This window comes from Trachemys scripta, chromosome 1 (genome assembly GCF_013100865.1).
Source record: "Trachemys scripta elegans isolate TJP31775 chromosome 1, CAS_Tse_1.0, whole genome shotgun sequence".
NCBI lineage: Eukaryota > Metazoa > Chordata > Testudines > Emydidae > Trachemys > Trachemys scripta.
The window spans coordinates 79,098,949-79,115,190 of record NC_048298.1 but is presented as its reverse complement, the minus strand read 5'-3'; positions in this window follow the sequence as shown (position 1 = coordinate 79,115,190).

Genomic DNA, 16,242 nt, shown 5'->3' with positions numbered 1-16,242 from the left:
ATCCTGCTACTCACGTTTCTCTCTCCAGATTCTATGTAACTTGCCACAACTACTACACCCCAATTCCCATCCTACAGACATTTAAACACTTGAGTAAAGTTACTCTCAAAATTACTCCTATTATGACATTGCTCACAGGAGTAACGTAAGTGTGTTCAAGTTCAGAACCCAAAAGAGCACTGTATGAACAAAAATAAAATAATATACTTAAATTAAAATGAATAAATATGTTCAATAACTTAAAAATATTATGGCCAATTTTCCTCTAAAAACAGAGTAATTACAGTAATTTCATGTGACCACATTTCCCTAATTTGTTTATGAGGCTGTCATGTGGGACTGTATCAAAAACAGTACTAAAATCAAGATATATCACCTCTATTGTTTTCCCCCTTATCCACTAGGCCAATAACTCTGTCAAAGAAGGAAATTAGGTTGGTTTGGAATGATTTGTTGTTGACAAATCCATGCTGGCTAGTCCTTATAACCCTATTATCCTCTAGGGGTGCTTACAAATAGATTGTTTGATAATTTGTTTCAGTATCTTTCCTGGTATCGAAGTTAGGCTTACTCATCTGTAATGCCCTGGGTTCTCTTAGTTCCCCTTTTTAAAGATAGGTACTATGTGTGCCTTTCTTCAGTCCTCTGGGATTTCGTCCATCCTCCATGATTCTCAAAGATCATCTCAAATGGTTCTACAGTTGCTTCAGCTAGTTTCTTAATCACCAAAGGATGAATTTCATAAGGCTCTGCTGACCTGAATATATCTAACTTGTTCTCTTCTTATTTTGGCTTCTATTCCTTCTCCCTTATTGTTAATATTAATTGTTTTGCGTCTCTGGGCATAAATAACTTTTTTTATGAAGACTGAAGCAAAACAGACATGAAACACATCAGTGTTCTTGATCTCATCTGTTATTAGCTCTCCTCCCAAGTAGTGGAGCCAGCCTTCCTTCATCTTTCTGTTGCTCCTAATGCATTTATAGAACCTCTTATTGCCTTTTTGTCCCTTGTTAGGTGTAACTCATTTTTTGTCTTTTGATGTATTACTTTTCCAGCCGATGTCTCGGAAGTTCAAGTTGCCCATTACTTCCAGGTCTTGTGTTTTGGATATTTAGTTGTTCTAGAAATGCCTCATCCACCTCCTTCTTCTTATTTGATGGTTTATAATGGATCCCTCTTCCATGATATCACCCCAGTTTCCCCCCACACCCTTTTATCTTCACCCGGGACTTCCAACTGGTCTGCCTCTCACCTCCCTTTTGGACTTCAGAACAAGTGTATATATTCTTGATATACAATGCCGCACCACCTCCCTTTTTAACCTTGACTGTCTTTCCTGAACACCAAGTCTCAGTGATGTCAATTAAGTCATAATTTAACTTATGTACTAATACTTTGAGTTCTTCCTGCTTATTTCCCATGCTCCCTGCATTTGTGTATAGACATCTAAGATCTGGAACAGATTCCCCCACTGTTATCCCTGTTGTTGCTCCTATAACACTATTGTAATTTTCCATCTCCAACATCTCGCCCTCTGTTACGGTTATCTTTTTTATACCTGTATGTTGCATAAACTGAATTTATATTTTGATCCTTTCCCTAACTCTGCTGCTTTTCCACTCTCATGGGTTCTGTGCTGTGTCTCTTAGAGGCGCAGCACAGAACTCTCCGCGCAAAGGGAAGGGGGCATAGATGGCTCTAACTCACCTTTGTGACTTCCCATTCTGCCCCAGGAGAGGCCTTGTATGTAATTCAGACAGTCCTGGGGACCAGTCTAAGCTATGGCAGCCCAGGGGCTGCAGTGCTGCTGGAAATCTCTTCAATGTTGTGTGCCATGGCCCAGCCTCTGACCCCTTCACAGGCCCAGTCCCCAGCACGGGGTCCTAAGAATGCAGCATATGGCTTTCTGCTCCAGTGCCTACGTCCGAGGAATCCTTTCTTAACCTCAGCCACAACCAAGGCTTACAGGGCCCCTTTATGCTGACCCATCCTTTTATCTTCCATGAAGGGGCTGGAGTGGAGGTGAGAGATCTCATCTTTGGTATTTGTTTTGTCAGTGTGACTGCGCCATTTCACTCTGTTTTCTCCACTGGATGTCTTGTTTTTCTCTGTTCTTCTCCACAGTCCCCCAGGTTCTCTAAACTAGAAAGCAAGCCTAAGATTGAGTTGGAGTTGAACCGCATGCTCTGGGTGTCCCTAAACCTCTGACTGCTAGAAGTTTTGCCCAGATGACAGGGGATGGATAACATGATCACTGCCCTGTTCTGTTCATTCCCTCTGAAGCATCTGGCACCGGACAACTGTCAGAAGACAGGATACTGAGCTAGATGGACGATTGGTCTGACCCAGTATGGTCATTCTTATGTTCTTATGAATGCTTGAGCCTTCAGTGTTGAAAATTAAGCACCCATCTTGATTTCAGTAATTGTAAAAATGAAAATATAATTACATTGTTTTCTCACTTCATTAGGAAACTATTAATTAAGTTTTAATCAGGATGTCCAGTAGGTTCTGTTGATTCAGGGAATTCCTCCCTCCCCCCAGTGTTCATGGCTGTTTTTTCATCATTAATCATAGTGTTAGGTGGCTATGTTTTTCAGTGTAATCACCCAGTGACTAGGAACAATTCTCCAGTTACTGGTTGGATGAAAAGGATCTCACTGTTTTCAGGGTATCTTTTGTAAATCAGCTTGAAAAATCCTATTTACAGATTTTGTGTGGGGGGGGGGGAGAACTGTCAAGTCTTTATCTGTTGCAGGTCTCTATCTGCCAATGATGTAATGAGAAATACTTGTAAAACAGTAAACAAACTTATCAGTGCCAAATTATATATAAATAGGGATGCATGGCAGGAGAGCCCAAAAAAGATTAGGGTGCTAAATTTCTGCTAGCTTTCCAAAAAAGTTCCAGTTGTTGTGAAAAATTAAAACTCATTTAAAATGAGCGTTTCCAAAGGAAATGCTAGGTAACTCAATGAGAGTATAGTTTGCTGACTAACTAAAGTACTTGACTTTTATATCACAATGAAATATGGTTCCCTGGACTGAACAAATTCCTCAAAGTTAGTTGTTTTGATGCTAACAGCTAGATTTGCTTCTCACTCTGTTCCCTTATTCTTTGGTCTCACTCTTATTCTTTCCCTGCTCCGAGGCCTTCCCCCAAAACCTTCTGAACTAAAATTTTGATCCTACAAACATGCCTGTGTGGGTTTCCAAGATTAGGCCTGTCGTACTCAGTAGAGAGTACGATACATATCTGATACCACTTCTACACCTCGCAGTACTAATCAGCACATTTTCAACATCATCCGTGCTAGTCTTCTATTTCAATGCTACTGGCTATCACTCCCTCTTCATTCTGAGTAGAGAAGTATAAACCACTAACTCACTTGCAACCCATAGTCTTAAGGGGCAGCACTTCCTGTAGTTTGAATATTAAAATCTTCAGTTCTATTGGGAAATTTCAAAGCCACATTCTCTGATAGGTTTGATACTCTCTGGATCTCTTGGCATTAACAGAGCTGTGGAAAATTCTCTCTCTAATGCTCATAATAATCCAATAGATGTTCCATATTTTAAGTTATGACTGCAAACATTTCTACATGCATCTTTTAACTCTTAAGCACTTTCTTGTTTTTATAGGGTTTTCCTCATACAAATTTCTGCAGCCTTACACCTCACAATCTTATTTCTCATGAGATAAGCAGGATTGGGCCTGGTGAGTATTTGGATGACAGATCATAAAGAGAACTTCAGAATGCTGCATTTTAAAGTTGGTGATTTAGCAGGTAGCATTTTCTGCTCTGTGTTAATACTGGTGTCTATTTGCTAAGCAGGAGCAGAACTTGGGCTCTTGTAGGTTCGCTTACCATATGGACCAGAAATCTATTATGTGGAGTCAGGGATTTTCTTAGGGCTTGTCAACATGGCTATAACGAAGTTATACTGCTATAACTTTGAGTGTGAATTTGAACGGATATAGTTATACCAGTAGAACATCCCATGTGGACACTCTTAGTCCAGAATAAGAGTGCCTCCCTTTTGTTTTAGTTTATGCTTCTTGAGCGAAACTAAAAACACCACGCTCATTCTAGAATAAGAGTGTTCACAAGAGGAATTATTCTGGTTTAATTGGTAAAACTTTCCCATTTAGACAAGCCCTTAGTGTAACTTGTTTAGAAAATGTACACAATTCCTTGAACAGGCATGTTAGCAAACAACACACGGGCAAATACTTTTTGCAGAAGCATCAGCTATAGTACCTGTGCCCTGAAGCACCTTTCTTGCACCACTGTTTCTCTTCAGGGTTTCTCAAGTCTAAATGCTTACCATATTCTATACCTCTCCTTCTCCCTTCACCCTTGTGCTTTTCACCTGGGAAACCTTTAAGTTCAGGTCTACTCAGAGACCACCCTCCTTTTGTGGAGCTCCTCTGCAAGAGAACAGAAATTCAGAAAGGGCTAACAATCCTAAGAAGAGTGCTTTAGCCCCACCCTACATTTCAGAGATAAAACTGCATAAAATCTTTTCCTATGGAGAGTTGCATCCTGGGTGTTTATACATTAACCACTATTAACATGCAAGCTACCAGTACTTCTTTTGGCAAGAGTGAACCAATATCCCCGTATGGTACTGGGGTGGGGAGGATTCTGCTGATACAGTTGTTTTCTTTAAAGGCCTGGTCCACACTTAAAAGTTTTGCTGGCATAGGTATGTTGATTAGGAGAGTGGAGGCTAATCACACCCCTAAGTGACATAGCTCTGCTGGCAAAAGCCCTAATGCAGATGCAGTTGTACCACCACTTTGCCAGTTTAGCTTATTTTGTTTGGGGAACGGGTATAAGCTATGTTGATAGAAGCACTCTTTTGCCAGTATAAACTACATCTCCACTAGGAGAGTCTGCAGATATAGGTTATATAGCTATACTGGCAAACCATTTCTAGTGTAGATGAGTCCTCAGATGAATGATAGAACAGTGGTTTTATCCTAAAGGCATCAGATTCCTTAAAGATGCCATGGCAGTATTCAAAAGTAATGGTGTCAAGTATCAGAGGGGTAGCCATATTCGTCTGAATCTGTAAAAAGCAACAGAGGGTCCTGTGGCACCTTTAAGACTAACAGATGTATTGGGAGCATAAGCTTCCGTGGATAAGAACCTCACTTCTTCAGATGCAAAAGTAATGGAGTTACTCAAATGTCCAGTACAAATTCAGAGATGATTCATTTCATTCTATCTTCCTAAAATTCCCTCTCCCAGATCATATCCAACACCTCAAACAGTATTAGTATAGCAGAATAAAATATTGTGAAATATTGCTGTGTGCTAAATGGCTTCTGAATTTCACACTGGAAGTGGCAGTATTTTAGTGGTGTGTCTGTGTAGTGACCCCTGCACACTTTGTGAAATGCTTTGGGATACTGTGGGATAAAATATATTACGTAAATGTAAAAACATGATTGTATTCTTCTATGCAGATTTATTTGATAATTCTCAAAACATGTCTCTGTAAACAACCACTTGCATTATTTATAACTTGAATTACAATACTGCAGAGAGACCCCAACTAGGTCCATCGTGCTAGGAACTGTAATATATAGTGAGCCAGTCCCTGTGCCAAAGAGCTTTCAACCTAAATAGATGACTTAACCCCCCAAAAAGGTTGCTTGGGAGTGGGAGAGGGAACTGAGGAACAGAAAGGTTAAGTGACTTGGCCAGTATCAGACAACAAGTCAGTGTCAGAGGCTGGAATAGAACCCAAGTCCCAGTACAGAGTCCTTCAAAATGAGATGCTTAAGATGGTGCATAGACCATGCAAAATCCATACAAAAATAGACACTATGTTGTTGTTTTCATAATTAACAGGCAAGAAATTTCAGTACGTACAGGATTCTTATTTTCAAGTCAGATGCTAATGTGCACTTCTGTTTGCATAGACACAGTTTGCACATGTGATTCCAGAAGGTTTGTATTTAATGACATTTCATGGAGAAATGCTCTCTTGGCTGCTCAGTTGTGTCTTGCTTGCACAAGGGTAGGCTTTTTTTGAGAGGGTCTATCTATGGTTAGAACTGTAAATAACAAGCCAACCCAGAAGTCTAGGGAGTCATACTATGAGTACCTTGCTGGTAGAAGTTGGGGTTGCTCTGGAGATTACACACTCAGCCTCTTTGGGAGGGAAACATATTTTAGTGCCTGATCCAAACGGATTGCAATGGGATTTGGACCAGATCATCAGTCTCTTGCAATACCCTCTGCTGAACAAGGACCTGAATCTTGAGCTAGCTAAATATAGCTTTGCATGGCTAGAAGGACAGATTGGAAAGATACCGCTCTTTTTAAGCTAGAGGAGGGAAGTAGGAGAATGTGGAGTACCAAAGAACTAGTGCCATATCAAAAATATTGTATATTACATGCCCTTTTTTTTATTGCTACTGAGCATGAACACATACCTAGTGAGCATGTGCAAGGTCGGGTTGTGTGCAGACATGCAGTGAAGAACTGAAATCTCAGTGAAGCACGTGCCTTCCCAAGTACACTGAAGCAGTGCAGGGATTCTGCAATAACACATGAGACTGGAGTTGATGAAGATGTTGTATGCCTCTCCTCAATTGTTTAAAAAGGCATCTGGATACCACGCTGAAGAATGGAAACAGCCAGTGTGGTCTGTTGACAGACCACAACACAAGGTTTCATTTCTGGTGAATGATGCTAATAACCATTTTTGTTAATTAACATAATAATTACATAACCCCAGAAAGACCTCTAAACTATAATTGTCTGCAAAGTTCTGACTTTATACAATATCTACTCTTTAAACTTGAAGAAAATGAAAAATCATGAGATTCTTGTTAAAGTTGCTCTTTTTCATGAACTTCCTCCTTTAAAGCCAGTGTTCAACTGATTAGAATTCAGAGCCTAACAGATTTACCTGGAAATCCTCAGAAAACTCAAGAGATCTCCTGAAGGAAATCACTGAAGAGATTATTCAAAATGTTTATATATGGGTGAATCTTGGACAAGGACAGCAATGCTGGTGATGTGGAGGGACCTGAAGTCCATGCGAAGATCACCTAGGGAAGACGAGTAGGGAGGGGAAGACTCATATGGAGCCTTGAAGGAGGTGACCACTGACCACCAGTTTAAATCTGATGTCATACCAGATGGAGAAACAGTCTGGGGATTCAGAGGGGAGTGACATGATCAGATGGACAGGCAAGGACTATAAAAAAAGATGTTGGAAAAGTAATACAGCAAAATACAAAATGTCCGACAAGTTATTGGAATTTACTGGGGACAACATTTTGTTTTAGAAAGTGGAGTAAGTGACCGCGGGGGAGCCATTTTGGACTTGATTCTGACCAGCAAGGAGGAATGAACTTCAGAAAAGCAGACTTTACCTACCAGTTCTCTTAGTTTGTTCAGGTCCCATGTGAAGAAAATCTGAGAGATAAAAGAGAGCTGGCAGTTTCTCAAAGAGACTATGAAACACAGCTATTCCGATGCGAAGGCAATAGAGGAAGAATAGTAAGAAGCCAATATGGCTCCATCAGGAGCTCTTTAATGACCTTAAAAGCAAAAAGGGAACTTACAAAAGTGGCAACATGGACAAATTGCTAAGGATGAGTACAAAAGAGTAGCACAAGGACATAGGGACAAAATCAGAAGACTAAGGCACAAAATGAATTATACTTAGCAAGGGACATAAAAGGCAATAAGAAGAGGTTCTATAAATACATTAGTAGCAAGAGAAAGATGAAGGAAAATGTAGGTCTTCTACTTAGTGGGGAAGGAGAGCTAATACCAGATGACCTCAAGAATACTGATGTGTTTTCATGCCTATTTTACTTCAGTCTTCACTATAAAGGTTAATGGTGACCAGTCGCTTAAGGCAATTAATATAAACAACAACGGGGAAGGAATGCAAACCAAATAAGGAAAGAACAGGTTGAAGAACATTTAAATATATTTAAGTCAGCAGGGACTGATGACATTCATCCTAGGGTACTTAAGGAACTAGCTGAAGCAATCTTTGAATGGTTAGCAATTATCTTTGAGAACTCATGGAGGACCGTTGAGATCCAGAAGACTGGAGAAGTACAAACATAGTACCTATCTTTAAAAAGGGGAACAAAGAGGACTAGGAACATTATAGACTAGTCAGCATAACTTTGATATCTAGAAAGATGCTGAAATAAATTAATGACCTTGACCAATTGGAGAACTTGTCTGAGATCTACCAGATGAAATTCAATAAAGACAAGTGCACAAAACTTAGTAAAAATTGAATGCACAACTACAAAATGGGGAATAACTAACTAGGCACTAGTACTGCTGAAAGGGATTTGGGGGTTATAATGGATGTCAATTTGAATGAGTCAGCAATGAGATTCAGTTGTGAAAAAGGCTAATATCATTCTGAGGTGTATTAACAGTTTAAATGTTAGAAATACCAGTGTATTGTAAATAGTATTCATTCATGCACCTTAGTGATGCTAAATTGAAATTAGTTGAAATTAGTACTGGCTAGTATGATAAAGTTTCTTAGTTTGCCCAGCCTCATTGTCTTACAAGATGTTTATAACTGAAGCCTGGTAGGTAGCATTTTAGATTAAGAACTGCCCCACTCATCAAGAGCACATTGTTCTTCATATGGGGGTCTGTAACTGTCCTGTCTGGCTTAATTGTAAAACTTGTCCAACTAGTCCTAGGAGCAGTGGTAAATTTGGCTTTGACTGTGAGCTGTCAATCATTCCAGTGAGTACTCCTACACAAGTTTAGCTTGTGCTCATGTGATCTCAAATGCTATTCTCACTGAAGCAGTTTCTGATGCTCTCTTTTTTATCTGTCCAAGCTATTGCAGAAAGGGCCATAACAGTGCATACAAGATCAGCTATGAGTTTCTGTTTAGTTGTGAATGAGGAATTGTTTCCCTGCCTGAGTTCATGTGAGCCATCCGATTGCTGGGCCAGGGAGGCATAGTGAAACAGTGTAGAACACATTTCTAGCATGCTATTTACAGATACAGCAGCCCACATCTTACAGTCAAGATTTAAAGGACCAGATACCTTGTTTTTAAAAAACATTTTATTTTGCTTCAGTGAAATCTCTTTCTCCCTTTCCCCTCTCTATAGCCTTTAAATCTTGTCTGTCCCCAAACTGGGACCAACTCCAGTTATAACAAAGAAATAAAAAAGCATCGAAATGCCAAATTAAATGTTAACAATGATACAAATGGTATTAAAATAACATTTTTATTTAAGTGAGAAGCTTTAAAATATACATTTTATTATCATTTGTCCCAAATAACTTTTTTGTATTGATCTTAACATTGGGAAAAATACTATAACACCCATTGAACCCAGTGAATTATTTGCTACTTGCCCCAGTTGTTTTATCGGAAAAGATGGCTCACAATGGTACAGAATGATAAATCACAATATAGCTTTATTAGGGAGTTAGGCAGTGTACTGCCCTAAGGTCCCATAGATTTGGGGGATGGAGGATTCTGACCATAATGATTTGCTAGAGATGATGTTTGTTGACATATTCCATTTCCATGGCTTGTTTCATGGGAGTCCTGGGCATGTTTCTCCTCTGTTTGTCAGGAGCTACAGTTCTGATGCTAGATCCTTCTCCACCAATTTTTTCCTGCAGTCTCCCCAGTGTATTCCTGCCTCAAACTGAGCCCCCATTTTGACATCATTTTAGTTCATGTCTTCAGCCTCAGCATAGGAGCCAGCACAGAGGAGCCAGTGAACTTTGAGACTCTCTCCCCTTCCCTTTCTTCAGCCCTCCCCCCCCCCCCAAAAAAAACCCATCCAGAAAAAAGTGGAGGAACTACACAGCCTGTGGAGACACCATCCACTTCTCTCTTGCTGGATCTGTCTGCCAACAATGGTTGATATCTTTAATCTCTCAGGTTGAAATGCAAGCTAAAGAGGAGAAACTCCGGCTTCTTATTTTCCTGAGGGGGAGACTTTTGAGGAGTCTGTACTAGTCCTTCCAGCAATAGTTAAGGTGTTGGGGAGAATGGTGTGCTTTTTCTGACTTCTCCATTGTTTTTTTGCAAGTTATTTGAAGAGTCTACAAGTTAGACCTGTCCCTTCCCCAAAATTCTAAGACTTCTGGATTTCATAGCCTGAAGTTGACAGCTTTGTAGTATTTTTCCATTCCAAGCCTTCTGATCTCTTTGTACACTAATGGGTATCCTTAGAACCCTTTTGACTGTATATCAGAGGAGGCATTCAAGAAAACCTGTGGCTTCAAAGGGATCCAAACTGCAGGGTGACTTTTCTTTCCTGAGGTACCATCCAATGGCTCTCAAATACTCAATATTGAAACAGGAGACCAGTTTCAAATTCCCTAAATTAGTTTTCAGGAACTTATCTGGGTTCCAGATAGTAGCTGAAAATTTCAGACATGGATCAAAACTCAATCCACCTCAAGGTTAATGCTATAGAGCCTTAGTCTTCAGGTCCTTTTGGAGTTACCTAGGGGAGGGAAGTCCATGCTCATATCCCTATCATTCAAGGGTCACTGGTTTGGGGGAAATATTTCTAACTACATAGGACTGAAAGGGGCCTCCTGGGCCAGACATATAATACCAATCATAAACATATCAAGCTCTTTCTTATCTAGTTTTACTACACCCTGATGTAAACCTCAAGGAAGAGAATTTCTCTCCCTACCGCAACCTCTCACTCCCACAAATCTGTGCCAACCTCTTAATCTTACTCCTCCATCATGAGGAAACTAAACTTCTGCATCTGTACACTTCTAATCAAGTACAGTCTTTAGGGTCTAATTTAAGAGCAATGTTCACTGTGGAAGCCAAGTCCATCCTAGGGCAAGGAAAATCTGATTGCAACTAATTTTAACTTTCTGTTTCTCTCTGAAGGTTGTAGCTCGGTGGAGCCAGAATGTTTCTTTACCTGATCAATCATCATCTTAGTTGTTTGGGTGCTATTATAAACATAGGCATTTAATAGAAGTCCAGTCTCTTCTCCCCTCTTCCCTTCCTTATCTCTGCAAAAGCCAGAGAACTAGAAGAATATCTGGAGTTAGCAAAACTAATTTGGTCAGACTCTCAGACTTCCTTGTATTGGTCGACTTGAAGGTTGCTCCCCTTCATGTCTCCATTGCTCCTGTCCATGAAAAGTACCTTTATAATTTACAGCTCATCTGCATTTCCAGTACAAATCTCTTCCTTTTAGCCTCTCTTTGTGCCATGCCATCCCCAGACATCAATAAAAGTAATTATCATCAGCCCTCATGAAGGAAGAGGTTGATCTCAACTCCAGTAGTACACTGCTCTGTTTGAAAGCAATAGTGAAATGTGTATGATTGAATTACTCAGATATAAATACTTGATTTGAAGTTCTCTTGGTAAAGCCCCTTTATAGATATTTTCGTATCTGCATGATGTGGCTACTGCAGACACCCAGATCATTAAGGTCAGGTATTTGCATCCTTTTTTTCCTGGACCCAGATGAGCACTCCATCTAAGCAAAACTATGCTCAGTTTCGTGGACCATATGGTAGGGAAAGGTGTGGCTTTAAGACAGGGGTTTCCAGACCAGAATACAGGAAAAGAAGTTAAGGGCTGGGACCTAGATGTTTTCAGCTGGGGCTCTCAAGATGGCATTACCTTAATAAGGCTTTGCTATGTATGATGTGTACCATCTTTGTTCAAGGTGAACAACAGATTTTTGGGTTGACTCTGATCTCACACTGATTTTACAACAATGTACTTCCACTGTGGTCAACATCACCATTATGTGAGATCAGAATCAGGCCCTGTATACACCTACTGGGCCAGACCCTGAATTATGGGCCAGATCCCCAAATGCCTGTAGCTCCATTAACTTTAATAGTTACACCGGTTGAGATCTGGGCCACTCCATAAAATGGATATTATGGAAACAGCTTGACTCTGTGTCACTATTTTCTCTTCTATCCAGTGAACAACTGTTCCAAAGTTTCAAACTCTACTTACTTTTCTGCAAAAAGAACAGTATTATACTGCTGTTGTATGGGGGAAAACATACACCAAGAATAAGATTCTTTCTACACGCTATGCGGGGAGGTGAGGGGAAGTCAAATCCAAGGAGATCATGGAATAGATAAAATCCAGAATTCTCGTAGACATAATAACTCAGCGGGAGGGGATTTTTTCCCTCTAAATATGTGGACAGTATTGAAATATTTAAGATTACACTATGAAGAGATATTACAGTATACATAAAACATGAAATGCCATAGAAGGAAATCTCTGGTATTATATTAACTTTGCAAAGACAGATACTCTAGCATAGACAAGACAGAATAGTGCACAGGCATTTGTTTCCTAGAAGTCTTTGCTCAAACAATAGGAAAATGTTTGTTCAGAAAAAGCCCACTATAAAAACAAGGAAAATCTGTACAGACTCTTATCTAGGATCTACACAAATCAACTATTTCCTTAAAAAAATTCTTTGTGGAATATAATTCACAGTCCATCTTAACATTGTTCTTTAAAAAATTAGATCTCAAATTTGCTTCTTAATATGTATTATCACATGCAGCTGAACAGCACCATGAGTAATATTTCAGTTGCCAAAAATAATTAGTCTCTGCTGGGATTTTTGAAATAAAATTTTTGTAAATAAAGCATATAGAACCATACGTTCAAAGCTATTTTAAAAATCTCCCAGGGACATTAAACCTATTGCTAACATGTGTATCTGCTCTACATGGGAGCTTAGCATTTTCTCAGTTGCTTTGCAAATGGAATGACTATTTCTGAAGTGAACTAATTTATCCCAATCACTCATTGCAGCCCAAATAAAACGTGTAACTTTATCTTGAACAAATGTAAACAAGAAACAAACATTTCCCCATGAACTTAATCAGGTAATATGCATACAGTAAGAATCCTTCTATGTTTTCCACCACAGGTGTCGCTAGCAATTCATGTATTTCAATAAAAAGAGATTGTCTGCCCCGTCTCTGATATCACAAGGCCAGTCAAAAATAAACTGGAAACTTTTTCCAGACAAGAATTATCAAGTGTCAGTTCCGATAAGCCTGTGAAAACGAAAGGCATGATACAGTGTCGCAATGTCCCTGTAATGATGGATCATACTTCCACATTAGCATTCAAGTAGCTGCAAGTGTGCAAGTTGTGTGTAACTATTGTGACTTTGATGTAGATGCATGGATTCCAAGGCCAAATGGGCCCATTGCAATCAGCTAATCTCACCTCCTGTACAACACAAGCCCATACAATTTCCCCCAAATAATTCCAAGAGCATATGTTTTAGAAAAACATCCAATGTTGATTTAAAAATTGTCAGTGATGGAAAATCCACCATAACCTTTGGTAAATTGTTACTCTCACTGCCAAAAACGTACACCTTATTTTCAGTCTGAATTTGTCTTGGTTCAACTATTACTTTTTTCTGCTAGATTGAAGAGTCCATCATTAAATATGTGTTCCCCAAGTAGATATTTATAGACTGTAATCAAGTTACCCCTTAACCTTCTTTTTGTTAGACTCAAAGAACTCAATCTATTTAATTTATCACTATAAAGCATGTTTTCTTATCATTTAATCAATCTCATGGCTTTTCTCTGAATCCTCTCCAATTTATCAACATCCTTTTTGAATTATGAACACCAGAACTGGACACAGCATTCCAGTAACGCTTTCACCAGTGCCAAATATAAAAGTAAAATAACCTCTCTACTCCTACAGTTTATTCACCCCAGCACCACTTTAGTGGCCCACAGTGTTCCACTGGGAGTTCATGGTCACTGATTATCCACGATGACCTCCAAATATTTTTTAGAGTCACTGCTTCCCAGGATAGAGTCCCCCATCATGGAAGTATGGCTTATTTTCTTTGTTCCTAGATGTTTACATTTACATTTAGCCATATTTTAAACTCTTATTGGTTGCTTGTGCTCAGTGTATGAAGTGATCCACATCACTCTAAATCAGTGACCTGTCTTCATCACCACTTACCACTCCCCAAATTTTTGTATCATCTGCAAACTTTATTAGTGATGGTTTTATCTTTTCTTGTAGGTCATTGATAAAAATGTTAAATAGCGTAGGGACAAGAACCAACTCCTGTGTGACCCCACTGGAAATGCGTGTTTCCCATTGAATGTTCCCCATTTGCAGTTACATTTTGAGACCTATCAGTTAGCTAGTTTTTAATCTATTCAGTGTGTGCCATGTTGATGTTATAGCTTTGTAGTATTTTAATCAAAATGCCTTACAGAAATCTAAGTATATTACGTCAGCGCTATTACCTTTATCAACCAAACTCATAATCTCATAAAAAAAAATCAAGTTAATTTGACAGGATCTATTTTCCATAAACCCATGTTGATTTGAATTGATTACATTAATTACAGCCATCTTTAAACTTCTAAGAATTTGCTGGTTGCAGGACAGCTGCCATCTTGTGAGGCTCAGCAGTAGTATGTGCAGAAGAGATGAGCACTGCTTGCTCTCTTTCATAGAGACATGAATATTTCATGCATATTTTCATCTACCACACAGGGAGGGGGAAGAACGTACTTCACTGCAAAAGCCCTGGGCCTAATCCTGCAGTACTCTTGAAAATGTAGGCCAATGCTTTTACCAGTATTGATACGGATAATTACAAAGCATGATACATTTCTTAACCATTCGTTTCTCTAAAAACATAGCAACTCCAGAGCTGCATTAAATATTATTCTTTTAAAGCTTTGACTGAAGCATCCAAATGTTGCTCATGTGTATTCCCCTCTGCATTGTGCCTGCCTCAGGGCAAATGGTGCTGGGAAATGGGAAATATTGCTGGTTCACAGTCCTTCCCCCTCCCATATCAGGGCAGTGGGTAAAAGCCACCATTTAGCCTTTCATATGTCCAGTGCTAAACCTAACACCTCATATTTTCTGAACTTAACAAGCATGGAAAATGATGGCAACTTAACAAACCTTTACTGCATTCAAGCAAACTTTAAATAATGTAATACATTTCCAGAAACCTCATTAAATAGTCATACTACTTCTGCATTGCCTTTCCTTTCCCATCATTGCTAAACAATTACCCATGAATTTGTGTGTAAGTAGGAGCATTATCCTTTCTATAATTATAGAATGCTATAATTATAAAAGCCTTAAATAGATTCTAATCAGCCCTGGGTAGCCAACTTTCATATCATCCCTGACAGGGGCAATAATTTTTAGTACATTTCTGGGAGAGAAAGAGGGACTTTCTTTTTTCTCTAACCAAATTAAATTTGAGATCATTTGCCCCCTGGTCTTGCAGGTCTTGGTGGAGTGTGCTGGGGAAGACCTACAATGAACAGAATGAGTGGCAGCACTCTGATTTATTTGGTGAAGCTACAATATTAGGGATGTCTCCTAGTTTCCTAAAAAGAGGCAGCATTGTACACTGAATCACTGGGAATCAAGATACTTGAGTTCTATGTTTGGATCTGCTACTGATCTGCTAGGCGACTGTGGGCAAGTCACTGCACCTCTATGCCTCAGTTTCCCTACCTCTAAAATGGAAATAATGATTCTTTCCCTTTCTTTTTTCTTTAAAACCAGATTGTGGCTCACTGAGGAAGAGAAGATATGTTTAGGAACAAGAACTTGTATTTATAAACACCCTGGTAAACACTACAAGAAAAATAAAATGCCAAAAAGGTAAATGACAGTCTAATGGGGGTTTGATAGAATATTATGTCCCAGAGTGTGGCTGGGATTCTTTTAACTCTAATTAAAACCTTGCAGTTCTACTAGGCTGCCTTAAGATGTTACAAAATCTCTCCGCTCTTTGTTGGTGGCTGTGACTGCTGCTGTTTGCCAGTGTGACATAGGCTAAGAAAATGAAAGATGTAATACCCTGAAGTAAAATGGAAACTTTCCACCAAGGACCATAGCAAAAAATTCCCCATTGCAAGTGCTTAATTAAACTTCTTAAATGAAATGCACATATCAGTGAAGAAAAGTGAGCCATAGAAAAGATTTTTGTAAAAAAAGTTTAGTTTAAATCCACTAATGCAAAGAAACCTTTTCAGTAAATTCTGAAACTCTACTCCACAGAGACCCTATTGTGCCTGGCTTTTGCAACATGCAGTGCATTCCACTTATAGTTGTCTGTGACTTAGTGACGCAGAATAAAAGTCCCACATTTCAAAGCACTGCATTATGCAAATTGAAATTCTTATTATTGGCTCAAATCCTGTTCTCTTTT